The sequence below is a fragment of the Ambystoma mexicanum genome, chromosome 2q, assembly GCF_040938575.1.
Source record: "Ambystoma mexicanum isolate Mex_15411 chromosome 2q, UKY_AmexF1_1, whole genome shotgun sequence".
NCBI lineage: Eukaryota > Metazoa > Chordata > Amphibia > Caudata > Ambystomatidae > Ambystoma > Ambystoma mexicanum.
This window is the reverse complement of record NC_090924.1, coordinates 428,562,663-428,579,507: the sequence shown is the minus strand read 5'-3', so window position 1 is coordinate 428,579,507 and position 16,845 is coordinate 428,562,663. Positions and strand designations below refer to the sequence as shown.

Genomic DNA, 16,845 nt, shown 5'->3' with positions numbered 1-16,845 from the left:
TCAATTCAAGTTCTGCTAAAACAAAAATCAAAATAACCAGAATCCAGTTTAGGGCTTCAAAAATCCAGAAAAAAGAATTAGGAGGGAGTTGACTCCTCCCATCTGGAAAGGTTCATGGCTCCTGCTCTCCTTCCAGCCATCTGCCTCCTGGTCTTCCTGCTCCGCCGTACTGAACAGCTGTGTGTTTATACAGAAGGACTGCAGTGTTCTACTTCAAGGTCATTTGGCTCTCTTCCCAGACTCTAGCACGATAACACTACTGAGATATATGTAAACACTTCTACAGCAGTACTCACATTTACTGAATCGGACCTGACAATTGCATCATGGCTTAGGCCTATGGCTCAGAAATTCTGCATCAAACATGGACATACATGGAAATTACATGTCATACTGTAACATCAACATGCTCACCCTGATTCAACCCGTGATTAAAGTTTAAAAAATACAACTCGTCACACATGGAATTTCAGTACAATGCCTTTTCTTCAACAGACCCTCAAGCCATCTGTCCATCCAGCGAAAATCTATCCACTCCCCCTCCCCAACACACCCTTCTACCTTACCTCTTCCAAACACACCCCTCTACCTACCATCGCCCCACCATACCCATCTACCCCAGCTGCAGTGGCAAACAATAAGCAGCAGCCCTCATTTTGGCCTGGGTTTCTTCCCTTTGCCAGGCAGGTTTGGGGATTGTGGTTGTACTAGTCTGGTAGACCTATGGGCTGGGATGCTAGAGACAGATTCATTTGTAGTGTTGACTGAGGTGGATGTTTTTGGAAAGGTTGTGGCCAAGGATTGTAAATGGACTCACCACACACTCTAAAATACCAGATCTAAGTGCAAAGCCCTGGATGCAAGCCTTGGTGCTCTCCCTCATGCGCTGGCGGCTTTGGAGGTTTAAAGTACCGACAATGCTGTACAGTTTCCTGCAAAGACATGATTTGTGCTGTAGTGTCCTCTTCCCATGACCCCTTATGGCCTTTTGAGTGTCTGTGAGAAAATGAAGGTGTTCAATTGAAATATCCTCCTGCCCCTGTAGTCTGGTCGCCATCTCATAGAGACGTTGGTCTAGGGTTGGACCTGTATGATATCTTCTGGGCAAGTGGCTTCATCTGTCACAGCTGACAAGTGTGGTGCTGTGGAAGGAGATGCACATAAGGTCACAGTAGACAGTGATTGTTTGCCATTGACAGAGCCATGCCCATAAAATGACCACACTCCAGTGAAGCCCTGGTCCCCATCCTAGTCATCTATGCCAACTCCAGTAGATGTATACAGTGGAGTGAGCTGTGCCCACCTATACCTAGACACCTCCAAGGTCAGCTAGAAACAGTTGAGATGTCAGAATGAGTTCCAGAACATCTACAGGATGGGCATAAGATAACCGAGTATGGCGTGGTCCTTCTTTTTGCACAAGGATTGCTTGTGGTGCGCTCTGGGCTGGCTTCACGGCGGGAGTGGCCTGGCATGGCTGTATGGGTAGGAGTGCCAGCTGACTGCCTGGATGCCCTCCTGCCTGTTGGCGCTGTTGGTATGTAGTACACAGGAACAGTGACTTTTGCAGCAGTTACAGGTGTTTGTCCCTCAGACGGTCAATCTTAGATACTGTTTTCTATGCAAACACATGGATGAAATGTGGTCAGTTATTCTGCCAATGAGAAGGCAGTGATCCATACATTGATTTGTTTAGCAACTGTGGCTGCCTTTGCCTCCCAGCGTTGTATGTATGGGTCTGCCACAGTCCTGCCTCCTGTTGCAAAGTTTGGCTGGGGCAGTATTCACCATCAGGTGGCCCAACAGCATCAATGCCTACTTGACTACCTTTTCGGTGAGCATCATGAGCTCCTGCTCCAAATATTTGGGCTTCCTCTGTACCTCCCTTGCCCCCTGCAGGGTCCCCTATTTCCTGTCTGCAGCTCATTTTTCAAGGATGTATACTCAGAGTGGATTGAGTAGCATTAATGGCCGCACAGACGTGTGTTCTTTTCTCGGAATGTGGTCTTTTCCGGTTCCATTATTAATATTACCAGATGAGGTAATGCATTTCCAGTAATATCGGGAGTGGGTCAGATTGTTACGGAATCCACTAAATACCGTTACCCCATTCAAGGTGGTAAAGGCATAATCATATTGTGTGCCTACATTTACCACATGGGTTAGCAGTATTTAACAGATTGGGCCTCATTACAAGTACTCCGGTCCGGAATTAACACTGCCGGTAAAACCATACCGGCACCGTTTCCATGTCCGCGCAATCATGAACCGCGGCCCCGGTAATAGCACCACCCTAAACCGCCACCGCGGAAATAGGGTTCCCGTTAAGTCCGTCTGCACGGAAACCCCTCCGTTACCGTCAACACGAAACACCGTGAGCATCACAACTAGCGCGGACACGGAAATACCGGCAAAAAAATGGCGTAAATACCGTGATCACGGTGGCGGAACCGCCGCCACCGCGAACATGGCGTTATACACTGCCTGCTGAACTGAATCAGGGCACAGGTGCACCAAATCAGCCCAGCTGGACCTAGCAGGCCACTGGGAGCCTACAAAAGGGCCACACCCAGCCCAACACAACACAGAACCATGCAGGCAGCAGGTCTAGTAGCACTGGGACTGGGCCTACTCAACCAACAGGCAGCACTGCACATGGTGGCAGTAATGGCGCAGAAGAGGAGGCGTAGGCGGAGGAGGCGCAGGCGGCAACCAGCCAACCCTGCAGCTATGGCAACAGTATCACTCTTTGAATGTCCAGATGGTTTGTGATGCCATGCAACTGATTACACACTGCTGCGCACGTTTCCCAGGCTCATCACATGACTCAATGGTACTGCGGAATTCCACGTTGCCACGGTACATGGAACGCTATGCCGGACAAAGCACATGGCTATTGGGTGAGTACAGCTGACGATGCTACAACCCTGTCGGAGTGGTGTGTGTGTGTCCAGGCCAATGAGCATTGTGAGTGTGCCGCTGTGACCGCACATGCATCACCCCCCTTCCATCTACCAAATACACAGCGGATGCCAAACATCATGAAGGAAGACATGACAGGGCACCACAATGTGCCCGTGCACACGCTGCCACAGCCAATCCCCTCACTGTCCCATGAACCCTGTGCCACTGCAGACACCCACCCTCAATTGAAACACTGCCCCAAAAAGCATGAGAGGCGTGTAAATGAGACGACGTGTATTTACTACTTCCGTACAGTGGAGTCACTCTGCCATGTGTGGACAGCACTGCACCATGACATGCACACAATCAAATGTCACCCGCAGGGCACAGTAAACATGCAAGTTAATGTGTAGGCCCATATGCAGTCAGCGACATACCTCGTGATGCCCAAGACATACCTCCATACACTGCATGGTACATATGCATGAATGAATGATGATACACAAATGCACAGCAGCAGATGAGGACATGATGCCACAAACACTGACATGTTCCCCCATCTACATCCCATGTAGGTGATGCGGGATATGCACTCACGCCATGGATGATGACACCTGTACGGAGACCAAGGAACAGGCATGAAGAGGCATACAATAGGGCACATATCCGCACACGTGGAATGATTGAGAGGACATTTGGACTGCTGAAGGCCCGTTTCCGCTGTCTGAGCAGATCTGGCGGATCACTGCTGTACAGCCCAGTGAAGACGGGCAAAATCACGCTCGTATGTGCCATGCTGCACAATATATGCCTGTGCAGGAACATCCCAATGCCACCAGACGCAGATGAGGAAGATGGGGATGGGGATGGAGATGGGGATGGGGATGGGGATGGAGATGGGGATGGGATGGCACCGCCTCTCCCTGGGGGTCCACATGATGGCCAGAGAGCACGGGATGCCCTGATTCGCATTTACTTTTGAGTCACAGCACATTCACAGAAATGCACAAACATGGTGACGACAATGAATTAATAGTTGCACTGCAAAATAAATGATCAATGTCCACACATGTATGTCTTGATTTGAAATGGTGATGTATTGATGTGATAACAACAGGGAAGAAGGTGCATTGGTTAGGGAAGCTGTACACCCGGGGCCACCCACCACCCAAACGTGCCCACCCCCACCCAGAGCCCATTGTCCAAACCCCCAAAACTACCTACCCCACCACCCAAACGTGCCCACCCCCACCCAGAGCCCATTGTCCAAACCCCCAAAACTACCTACCCCACCACCCAAACGTGCCCACCCCTCTCACACCCTTGTAGTCCACATGTGTCCTGCACTGCCCCACACACATGCCATCACTTCCGTGTGCGCTTCTGTGCCTGTGCAACCTTGCCCGAAGGACCAGTTAGCCTACTCGAGCGCCTCCTTGGACTGGCAGTAGTGGAGCTGGATGGGGTGGTAGTGTTTGATGGGCCAGAATCTGGGATTGAGGGCATCCGTGCCAGATTTGCCTGTTGGCCAACCAACATGGCCTCTACAAGCCTGGAGGTGTGGTCGTTGCCCTCCCGCACATGGCGTGCAAGGGTCACTATGGTGCTCGCAAAGCGTCCAATGGACCTCGACAGGCGACGCACTGAGGCGCTGTAGCTCTCCCTCTGCAGCCTGGATTCCTCTAGTTGCCTCTCCACCAGCTGGGTGAGGGTAGCCTGCTGGTCCTCCATCCGCTGCATGCGGGCATTCAGTTCGGCCATGGATGGGGTGGGCGACCTCATGGGACTCCCCAGTGAAGTGGGGCTGAACCCCAGCTCATGGAAGGAGCCCAGGTCTTCCAATGTGGGCATCTCCCCCTGTGGCCCCGTTTCCGAGTGCTCTTGCGGGGCACTGTTATCACTGCAGGCCGCCCCCTCTGCAGTGCTGCTGCCTTCGGAGTTGTGTTGGGTGTCCATGATAGGTTCCCGTGGCACCTGTCTAGACTCAGCCAGTGTGGAGACGGTGGGGATGTCGGTGGTGGTGGTGTGCCGCACATCTGTAGTGGCTGGTAATGTGGCCAGAGGTGCAGAACTGCCGGCAGCATCCTCCTGTGTGGTGGTGGTGGCTAGTGTACTTGCCGATGCAGATTGGCTGGCCTGTTGTGCAGTATCACTGTCACTTGAAACGGCTGTGGGGACACAAAGGGCATGCAATTAGTGTTGTTGTGGTGGCAGATGGGTGCATCACATGCGTCATTAAGATTGTACATTGAATAGTGTTTGTCACATGCATCTGATTGCTGGTGTCTGCATTCAGTGATATTGGTTGCCATACGGATCATGATGGGTCCTTTGGCCCACACATGCACTGCCTGGGGGGGGAGGGGGTTGTTAATGGGTCCTTTGGCCCACACATGCACTGCCTGGGGGGGGGGTTGTTAATGGGTCCTTTGGCCCACACACGCACTGCCTGGGGGGGGTTGTTAGTGGGTCCTTTGGCCCACACACGCACTGCCTGGGGGGGGGGGGTTGTTAATGGGTCCTTTGGCCCAGTACTCACAACTGCATATTTACATGTGGCATTCATGTTTGGGCACTTACCGGCATCTGCAGGTGGGCTCACTCCTGCCTCAGCCTGCCCGATCCCATGGATTCCCTCTAGGTGGAGGACGCTGCTGCAACGCTCCTCCCATGCTTGCAGCCTCAGTGGGGAAGGGGGTCCTCCGCCTGTCCCACTGCTGCGTTGGCGGTGCGTGGAAATGAGGTTGCGTACCCTCAGCCTCAGGTCGTCCCAACGCTTGTGGCAGTCCTTCACGCTCCTCACTGCCACGCCCACGGCGGTGCACTTGCGTGCAGCTTCGGCCCACACCTCCTTCCTCCGCTGCTGTGTGGCACGCCGTTGGTCGGCGCTGAACAGCATCTCAGCATTGTCCACAATGTGCTCCACCAAGACGGTTAGCTCCGCCTCGCTGAAGCGCTGTTTGCGCTGCCTCTGAGCAGGAATCCTGGCAGACATGCTGGTGGTCCCTTTTGGCTTCTCAGAGTTAGGATTGTGCTTGTGCTGGCTCTGGATGGCAATGGATTGTGCTTTTATATGATGGCCGCCTCTCTGTTTCCTGTTTTGGCGATCATGGTATTTCCGGTTCCGTGTCCGTGGTGGCGGAGGCGGAAACGGGTTTTGCGCCACTTGTGGCTTCGTTATTTCCATTTCCGTGGGGTTTTCCGTGACGGCGGTAACAACGTTTCCGAGTCCGTGTGGTGCGCGCGACCGACAGCGTGTAATCGGACGGTTTTTCCGCAACCTTGCGGACACGGAAACGTTTTTACCGCCGTCATGGATTTTGCACGGTCCCGGACTGGCAGGTTGTAATGAGGCCCATTGTCTTTTTGCGAGTTTACTACCATACTCGTAACCAGGGCCATAGGCAGAGAAAAGGTAAAGCTATAGACATTGTACAGGAACTCTACTCTGTTACAGCATATAAAAATGGAGTGGAAGGAAATGGAAGGAGGCAATGGGGGAAGGAATGGGGAGGAAGTAAAAAAGGAAAATACGCATAAACAGAAGGACGAGGTACACAAGGAATGGAGTAACAGGAGTATTTATCCAATCACGGTGTGCCTGATGCTACCATGTCATAGTTAGGCAAAAACCTAATTGGATGAATGTTTAATAGAAAATAAACAAGTCCTACAACAAACAGTAAAGCACAAATTAGATGGAATATTGCCTAAAGGTTGCCTTATGTGACAAAGTGAAGGCCCTGTCCCAGAGCAACAAAGCCTACCAGGGTCGTTGGACCAGAGCCCAGGGCTAACCTGAGGGAGTTCAAGGAGAGAGTTGAGCCCCCTTCTGGGTCCATATTTCATATTCCTAAAAGGTCAGAGGGGGGTAGAAGAACATGACCTTAGTTGTCCGCCATCCTTCTCCTGAAGTCCAGTTTCCCTGTTGTAAATGAGAATGTTGACCGGAAATCGTTGGCACTGTTTTGTTGTAGGCCCTGAAACCAACCATGTAATATCTAACCCTAGAGAAAACACCCATCTATTGCTCTTTAAAGTTGTTTCCCAGAGGCTGTGCTTCTGGAAAGTCAAGAAGTGTGCTGGGTGAAATATACTTGAGAACGTTTTTGGAGAGTCTGGAAGCATACAGGGCCCAAATCCATGAGAATGTTTTTTACAGCTCCGCAAAAATGTGCACTCTCCTCTGGGGAGGCCCATTTTATCCTAGGTTGAAAAGATTAAAGAACCCATTGCTAAATATAACGATATCTTTTTGCAACGTCCCATAACTAAAGGACCACAGAATGTTAAAAATACCACCAACATTATAACCCCTCTCCCTTTCCCCTGTGCACTTTTCCCGTCCCCCCTACCCATGCACTTGCACAATCTGAATGACACCTGGCCTAGTAGGATCATTGTCTGTCTCCCATTGTTCCCCCCTCCCTGCCTCGTCGCGGCGTGAAACACTTGTGTATAGGCGCGTTACAAATGCCATGTCATATCATATCATAACCAACCTAGAAGCAATTTCTGAATGGACTGATGCAATACTAGCTACTATAGATATTGTGTGTCTTTACTCCAACATCCCACAAAGTGACAGTAGGTGTCAGTTTGCACTGTTATGCAATCCAAACATCCTGAGGGGATGCACACTGGGTTTCTTGTCACTTTATTGACATTATTACTGGACAACAACCATTCAGGTCTGGGAATATGTGCTACAGAGAGAGATTGTAGGAAGAGCAATGGGCACCAAGTTTGCGCTACAATATACTAACATTTTTATGGAGCATCTGTAACAATCAAAAAGATTGAATTCTGACAGTTTAAATAAAGGAGGTACATTTGGACTGCGATACAGCAACAATGTTTTCACCAAAAGGGAGTCTAGTGTGAGTGATTTACACCTTTTCTTTAAATATCTGAACACAATTCATCGCACCATTTAGTTTACTTTTTCAGTAGGACTGAATAATGTCAACTATTTGGACACATTATTGGATATCTCTACCAATAAGATCAAATTCTCAATTTACTTAAAACCAGTAATATAAATTCAACGATAGATTGTTTATCTAGGCATCCATTCTCCACACTTAGTGCATTGCTTTACCCTCAATATCTGCGAGTCAGAAGGATTATCAGTCTACCAGATCAACTCCATTATATATTTCAGAAAATGATTAAAGTATTTAAAATTAGGGGATACAGCAACAATCAGCTATGGTCCACACTACAAAAACTGACCTTATAACGAGATAGAAGCAGTGACATATTTCAATAGAAGTCTGAAGAATGAAGCAATAAATTGTGTGCTGACCTACGGTCCTATTACCAACCAAATTCAAAACGTCTTCACTAAACACTGGAAATCATTCATGTCTAAAGAATGCAAAATGTTAGCCTGAACGAAACTTACGAGTTACACATGAGCAAATGTCTGCGCTTTTTCCAATTAACTTACAAGAGCAGACACAGTTGTCCCATAAATGTTACACACCCCAATGGCTAAGATCAAGAAAGGCACTTATCATTGTCTGCAGTCCTTTTGCTGCAACAATTTCATCAAAGGGAGATATTAAATCATCCGACTACTGGACAGAACATGCAATTGAGAGTCTTTGAAACGTGCCAAATGGCCATGCCGTTTAGGCTCACAAATGCCCAGTTGGCAAGCTTTATGTTGAGAAAACAACAAGGTGATTAAAGGATCGCATAATAGACAATAAAAGCAAAAAGTGGGTCCAAAATACAGACTTTCCATACTAACTTTAAGGAAAGTCATCATTTTATTAAAGGCACAGATGCAAAGTAGTATGCTCTAACCTTCTTTACTTTACTCGAGCAGCAAAAAGGAACCAAAGGATAAACTCAAAGAACTACATTTCCCAATAACAGAAGTGAAAATCGTAGTCCAACACCACTGCCAACGGGGCCTGCCACGCATGCTATACTACTCCAATAACTGACTGAAGTGCCTCATAACCATCTCTTCTCATCCTAGCCCTTCTATTGTCTTGCAATGGTGTATCAAAACACGAAGGCATGGAGCTAATCTAAACTTTAAAACCATGGCACATGAAGCCTCTGGGGTGTCTTTTTACGACCCCGATGGTTTGGCAGAATTTGAAATAAAATCAAAACATTTGTCAACTCCGGGCAGACTATCACACTAACCTGCTTAGAAACATGCAGTGATGATATGCTTAACAGGCCTCGCTGACCAACCTTGCTTGTAAGCCTCTAACTCGCTGCAATGCTGAGCGATTCCAGTGGGATACTCCTTCACCTCCATGTCTTTAATCGAATCATGACTTCACCAAGGCCCTTTGAATGATCGGTTTAAAATAAAAATGTTTGAACACAAATCTGTTTTACCAGTCTACTCCCTTAAGGATGTCCTTCAGTCAAGCATTAAGATAGAAGGCCTTCAACGCTGTGTGCCCTAAATACATTTGTGTCAATTCCCGCCTGTTGCATGAACCATCCAACCCATCTGGCTATGGTTGCAGAGGAGACAGATCTGATTGATCCCTTTAACGTGACATGTTTTGACTCTCCTAGGTGCCTGAAAAGCTCTGTCACTTCCTTGTAAGCTTTGATGTATTTAACCAGGCAAACCTTAAACTGATCCAAAAAGTCTGAATAAGTAACTGTTTTGATACCTGGTCCTCCAGTTATTAAGGAAGGACGCTTCTTCCAGGGAATCGCTCTTACTGCCTACCTCAAAGCACCAATGTCGGAAAGCCTTTTACACAAGACTAGACAGAGAAGCAGAATTAATTTGGCTGTTAAGGCCTCCCTGGCCAGGTTGTCTTTATTTGGCCACCTTTGTAACAATTGTAGCACCTCGTCAACACCAGTCTATGGCCTCATTACACGGACGGCGGTGGACCAAGGTGCTATGAGCACCTTGGCCCATGCCGGTAAAATACCGGCACCGCCTTGGTGGAAAGGGGAATTACTGCCCTATTCCAAGGTTGGTGGGGTGGTAATTCCCCCTTTCCCCATTGCCCTTCCCCATTCCCATTTTTGCCCCATAGGGCATAATGGGAATGGGGAAGGTGCTAATTACGGCACCGCAAATTGCGGTACCGTAATTAGCTCCCTGGTCCCTTTGCGGGTTGGTTTTTAACGCCTGCATAGAGCAGGCGTTAAATTCACCAACCCGCAAAGGGACCTCGTAGTAAGGCGGTAAGGTTTTACCGGTACCGGTAAACCCTTACCGCCGTCTGTGTAATGAGGCCCTATGTTCACCCGCCCCCTCTTCCTCATCCTTGACGCCATGGGCATCTCTTACACCAACTACGCCGACGACACACAGATCCTTCTCACTCTGACAGGCGACTATGACACGGACTCTGCTACCCTCAACAACATCTACAACACAATTCAAATGTGGATGGCTATCAACGGCCTCTGCCTGAACTCCGACAAAACTGAGCTCCTACTCGTAGGCTCCCCTGACACCATCAAGAAACTTGATGCTCATTTCAGCCATTTCACCATTGACTCAATCACGATCCCAGTACTTGACACGGTAAAAACACTAGGCGTCTACCTAGACTCCAATCTATCCATGACCAGACAAGTAAACGCCATTGCCTCCTCGGCCGCTTACCATGCAAAACTCCTTAACGCAATCAGACCTTATCTGTCAAAAGACACTTGCACTAACATAGCCAGGGCCATAACCGGCTCGCGACTTGATTACTGCAATATTCTTTTCCTTGGGACCTCCAACAAAAATCTTGAGAAGCTCCAGGTAATACAGAACAGTGCCCTACGCGCTGCACAAGGCATCGCCAAGAGAGAGCACATCACCGCTGCCAGAAAAGCTTCCCACTGGCTCCCCATAAAGGAGAGGATCTTATTCAAGGCTCTAAGCATCACCCACAAATGTGTCCATCTTGCCGCCCCAATGTACCTTTCCCAGAGGATCCACCTGGTCTCCTCCACAAGACCCACTAGATCACCCTATGCCAGCATGCTCTCAGTACCCAGGGTAAAAAGGACCAGAGCAGGGGGCTCCAGTTTCCCGTACCTCGCTGCCGTACACTGGAACACCCTCCCTAGCTCCCTGCGCTCTGAACCCTCACTGACCGCCTTTCGGAAAACCCTGAAAACGACCCTGTTCATCTAACAATTACATGGCCTAGCCCTCATAATTGTATTGTATGATGTATTATGTGGTATATCTGATCACAGGTCATTGCCTCACTGTAACCCAAGGCACAACCTGCACACATTGTAACTAAGTCTTCCTTGCAAGTAACAGTGCCACAATGCCCCTGGGCTGCCTGCGCGCTATATAAATTTAAATTTAATAAATAAATATGTCTTTGTGTCTAGCCGAGATGGCCGACCTTAAAGAATGTAATGTCCTGTAAGCCTTCCGTGGTGTGGCAAGCACCACAAGAAAGCTCACAAAACAAATGACAGAGGGCTATAAGTACAAGAACATCTGTAAGATTTGGCTGTTCGGGGGCACAGGATTGTTCAGCCTCAAGGCAAATAGGTCTATCTGGCATGGAACCCTCCCATTGATAAGCCTCTGCAAGATTGTTTTTCTCCAACTGCCAACCGCTGGAATCTTTCAAATGCCTGGAATTCCAGTTCACAATCCCTTTGGACAGCAAAGGCACGTTCCCAGGTAACTGTGAGACTTTCTTAACCAGGCAGAAATACCCAAAATTCTTAGCTAATTCTGCCGGCATTCTGGACTTTGTACTGTCCAGACGGTTGCTGTATGTCACCACAGATATGTGTCTATCTTCAACAGTACACAACACTTCACTATGTCCCAGGTCAAGCTCTTCAATGCAAACAGCTCCAGATAGTTTACGTCCGCCGCTCGTCAGATCCCCCCACACCAGGCTTCCCATACCCGCAAACTGGAGCCAGCCTCTATCACTAGATCTGGAGAGTCATCGAAGATCGCTCTTCCATCCACTCCTTCATGTGCTGGAGTCCCCAGGACAACTCCATGCTCACCTCCTCAATAGGGGAACCAGCTAGTTGTAAGAACGATCTTGCCTGAAATATTATACCTTTAGGTGCTGCAGAGCACAGTGATGCAGCAGTAAGGGAAAGATTGTGTGGATAGAGCAGGCTAACCAACCTACAATAGGTTCCTAAGATAAATCTGAGTGTTTGAGACAATCGATATGAATTCCCTCTTGATTGCTGAAGCATCCCAAGAAGTGAATTCCTAGAGGGCCTCTGGGCACACTGCACTCTCAATCAGTGAACATGTGGTCTGCGGGGCAGGGGCGGGGCGAGGCCTCAACAAAGGCCAGCTCTGATGCAGCTTTCCACTGTATGGAGGGGTTTCAACAAAAGAAATTGCTGCGCAATATGTGGCTATTCCCTGGAATTGACCAAGCACCGGAGACAGCAACAGAACCAGTGTCTCTGGACTGTTGGGAAGGGTGCCACTTCTTCCTCTTCTACGCTCGGCGAGGATGTCTGTGTCTTCATGCAGCATCTGTATTCTTGGCACAGACTGTTGCAGCAGCACTCATTTCTGCGCGCTGGGTCAACGTTGCTCGAATATTGAGAGCGCTGGTTGAGGTGTCAGCCGCAGAAGTAAAATGAGTACGCCTTACAAAATATGACCACGGGTGAGGAATGCCAACAAGAAAATGGATAAACAGCACAGACATTGCTCAGTGGTAATCGTGTGCACAGCCTACCTATGACTCAGAGCTATCGCACAATCAAATAATTCTGCTGGTTGAGCAGCAAAGATAGAGGAAGTACGAGGCTGATGAGAGATGGTTATGCAGGACCTCGGTCAGTGATTGGAGGAGTAGATCACATGTGGCATGCCGGATTGGGCAGGGGAGTTGGATTACTATTTTCCCTTTTGTTATTGGGAAATGTAGCTTTTTGATTTCATCCTTAGGCTCCTTGTTTGCTGCTCAAATAAAGAACAGAGAGTCGGAAAATAGTACACGCTTCCGGTCTTGACTTACAATTGAAAACCAAGTGCAGCACGTCATTACTCAGCAGACCAACATAACAACAGTAAATGTCATGCTTTATATTTAGAAACTATCAAGATTCATCCATGCAGAAGAGGTAAGCTCAATAATCACTTAAATGTGCACTTAATTGGATTTTTCTCTCAAAAGGAATTACTGGCTGGGATGATCAAGCAGACAAACTGGAATGTGTGTTTCTAATTCTTTCGTAGAGAATGGCCCTCATTACGACCCGGGCGGAAATCGCGGTGCAAAATGCACCTTGGAGCACGGCGAAAAGCTGCCGATAGCGCCATGGGGGTTCGCGGATTTTCCGCCCCATTCCGACCTTGGCGGGGGGGTAAATCCCCATCCCCCATTTTACCCTTCCCCATTCCCATTTTTGCCCCATAGGGTATAATGGGAGTGGGGAAGGCGTTAATTACGCCACCTCAAAATACGGTGGCGTAATTAACGACAAGGTCCCGTAGCGCCATGGATTTCTCCGCCCGGAAAAACCAGGCGGAAAACGCTCCATGGCGCTACGGAATCTCGTAGTAGGGCGGACGGGTCCGCCGCGAATAACGCTGGCGTAAACCCACTCCGCCAGGGTCGTAATGAGGCCCAATGTCAGTATGTGTTAAGTGTTATAGTAACAATAGTACTTTCTCTATGGGCCGCATTACAAGTTGGCCGATCTGGAAATAAAGTGCCGGTTATAGTATACCTGCACTTTTCCGGACCGGTCAACTACAAGTTTGCCATTAGGGTGGAGGATTTACCTCCAGCTCTGAACTGGAGATATATCCGCCACCCTACTGGCAAAAAACTGCTGCCATCACTGACACGGTAATATTGGTGCTGGTAAAACTGGCACATCTCTCCATGGAGTCCTCTCAGACTCCATGGAATGGGGATTTACTGGTGTTTCCACCACTTGGAATCTGCCAGTAATTCCGACAGACCAAGTGACAGGAACGGTATTACAGTTTGCCGGTATCCCACAGTTAATACCGGCAGGATACCAGCAAACTTGCAATGAGGTCCTATGTCTGTTGTTCCAAACTATGCAGTTGATAATATATGCACGCAGCCTGTTTTCTGTCTCCATTAAGCAGCATGCCTGGTTAAAGAATGTTGAACCTTTTTCCTAAGTTTATCTAGGTGCAATAATTTAAACCTTTTTTTTATGGAGAGGCACACCATTAGCCTATAGCAAAACATATTTAGCAGCTATGAAGGGATTTGTTTAGTTTACACTGAAGTAATTATTGCCTATGATTCTTTTTCCGTATTTTGTTTTTTTACACTAAAGTGTCAGTAAAGAAGTATCCCTCTTAAATAGGTTATTTTATTTATTTATCTATCTATGTGGTGTTTTGTACTTTGCTAAATGCAAATAAACATTTGCCACAGAGCGCTAGGAAAGAAGGATGGGAGGACAGGTGCAAGAGGTGGGGAGACAGATAGGAGACAAAGGTATATAACACAAAGTTAGCAATTGGCCCAGATTCCGATTGTACTGAAGGTACAAGCTTACCAAATGTACTTTAGTACATCCCATCCTTGCACATTGTGTTTACATTGTTCTGACATACAATTCACGCCAACTCTGGCACAATTGGAGGCCACTACCCGATAGTCCCTCTGGAGGTGGTACTCAGCGGGAGGATCTCATTGGGAGGGAGGACTCCATTGAGAGCAGTGACCACACAGGGATCCCGTTGTCCCTCCCACCTTCCCTCAACCCCTTCTCTTACCCCTTCACCAAGTACCACCATTTTCTGTTATGATACACTCACACGGTATCCAGTGGCAGTACTGGGATGAGGAAGAGGCCAAGAGCAATGAGGATCAGGACCAAGAAGCAAGACACGCAGTCTAGTCCTTCACATCAGCGGATTGGACACCTGTAATTTAAAACAGGATAGGGAAAGGAGAAAAGGCGTTCTCTACCTATCGGCCCAGATCGAGAGTTCGGCAGGCTATGCGGGGGAGGTCCCTGCAGGAAAGCAGATGGAGACAGAGAGGAGCGTGTCCGTGAGGGTCCCAGGAAGCAGGAGGCTTCCCGCTGACAGAGACATTCTATCAACGAGAGCAGGGACCACCAGAGGGAAGGAAACACACCGTCAGGCTGCTTGGAAGACTTGCGAGAGACTGAAGAAGGTTCTAGGTAACTGCAGAAGCCGGAGAATAGATTAGGAGAACCTGACGTGACCCGAGAGCGGTCATCAGCGCCCTGCAGGTACTAGGGTGGCTCAGACCGGGGTTGGGGAGACCCAGAAAGCGCCAAAGACACTGAGACAAGTCAAGGCCAAAAAAGCAGAATACTTGCCAACAAATAGCAACAAAGTGAAGGGGGTCTGGGGCCCATGCAGGGAATCCATACCCCAATATATGAAAGAAAGAAATATGACCTTTGCATTTAAGAATTGTCCACACAGACCATGGCAGAGGAGTAAACCAAGGCTGTGGGAGGAACTAAAGTCAGATACAAAGAACTGTGGAAGTGACCAACTGAAGGGGGTCTGGGACTCACACACGAGAAGTGCACTCCGAATACTAGTACACAGGAGTACAAAGTTGATGTACACAACTGACACTCAGGGACCTTGCAGGTGAGTAAACAAAGGCTGTGGGTGGGATTGAAATCAATTGGTGTGAAAGAGATCGTGGAGTACCCTACTTGGCAGGAGAGTGGACCAAGAAGGGGGTACTGAGAAAAGGGATCAAGGAACCTGAGCACGGCTTGTGAAAAGAAACCAAACCATTCTTCCTCGTTTCAGTACAAGGGAGCTGGGCCTGCTCACAAGGGGTCTGGGCCCATCGGTACAGCTTGGCAGAAAAGTGTCCATGCCATTCTTCCTTGTCACGGGGCGCTTGGGGTCAGGCATACCAACTGAAGATAAGGAGATATCCTTGACCAGTGAAGATACAGAAACCACTTTGTGTAAATTGGAAAGACTCCTGGGAAAGGGAATCAACACCCAAGCCTTGAGGAACTTTTGTTTGCTTTTTTACACAGTTTTTGAACTTTTATTTGGAAATGCAAAGCTGGGTTGCACAGCAGCAGCCAAAAGACATTTCCCCTTTCTTCTTATATTAAGTTTAGTTTGTGAGGCACATGTTAGGATTTGGACACAGGACGGCGGAATTTACTTTGGACATTCTGACACAGACAGTTTCATTAGCTAGTTTTTTTGAGGCAGAAAAACCTCTCTTAGAAGTAGGGATAGCTAGGATGTCCTCCAACCCCCCACCCCATTTTGTTGAGAAAAAAATCTTTTCCAATCAACATGCCACTCTTGTGTCCGTCTCTTACTCCTAAACCCTCGCAAAATGGATGATGCCCTAAAAGAGTATACAGGATAAAAAACAGAAATAACTTGCACAAGGGCAGCAACATTAAGTTCCAGCCTTTATCCAAGTATTATGAAAACAGCCAATATCAGCAGTCAACGTTTTTTTCCAAATGTGCCAGGTGCAAGTTTGCAAACAATAATACACAAATACTTGGAATAGAAGAGAACTGTACACTAAATATATCAGAACAAATTAATCACAGATCCAAATTTGTCGTATATGCCATTATATGTCAGTGCAAAAGAATGTATATAGGCAGCACAGTCGTCAAACTGGGTATAAGGATCAGAGAACATCTAAGCATAGTAGGGTCACAGGATCCCAAACCACCAGTCACCACTCATTGGTAGAAGTATTTTCAAATGGACAACAAAGAGCAAATCAAATTTCATGTCAAAACGGATATTAGAGGTGGCAATCAAGATCAAAAATGAAAACAAACTGAAGCACACATAATCTACCAATTATGTACTCATGGGACCTCATTACAAGTGTGCTGGTCTGTAAAAAATGCCTGAAGAAAAGACCAGTAATTCCAGCTCTGTCATTTTTTCCAGACCGGCACACTTCAGGTTTGCTGGTGGGGGCCAAGGATCTCGCGGCAGGCTCGACCTGTCGGTAGATC

General features: G+C 48.0%; 1 protein-coding gene across 4 annotated transcripts in view; it reads right to left on the bottom strand.

The window, feature by feature from the left end:
• Positions 1-16,845, bottom strand: part of LOC138569469 (uncharacterized) — a 442,006-nt gene that overhangs the window by 169,501 nt on the left and 255,660 nt on the right. The window lies entirely within an intron of this gene.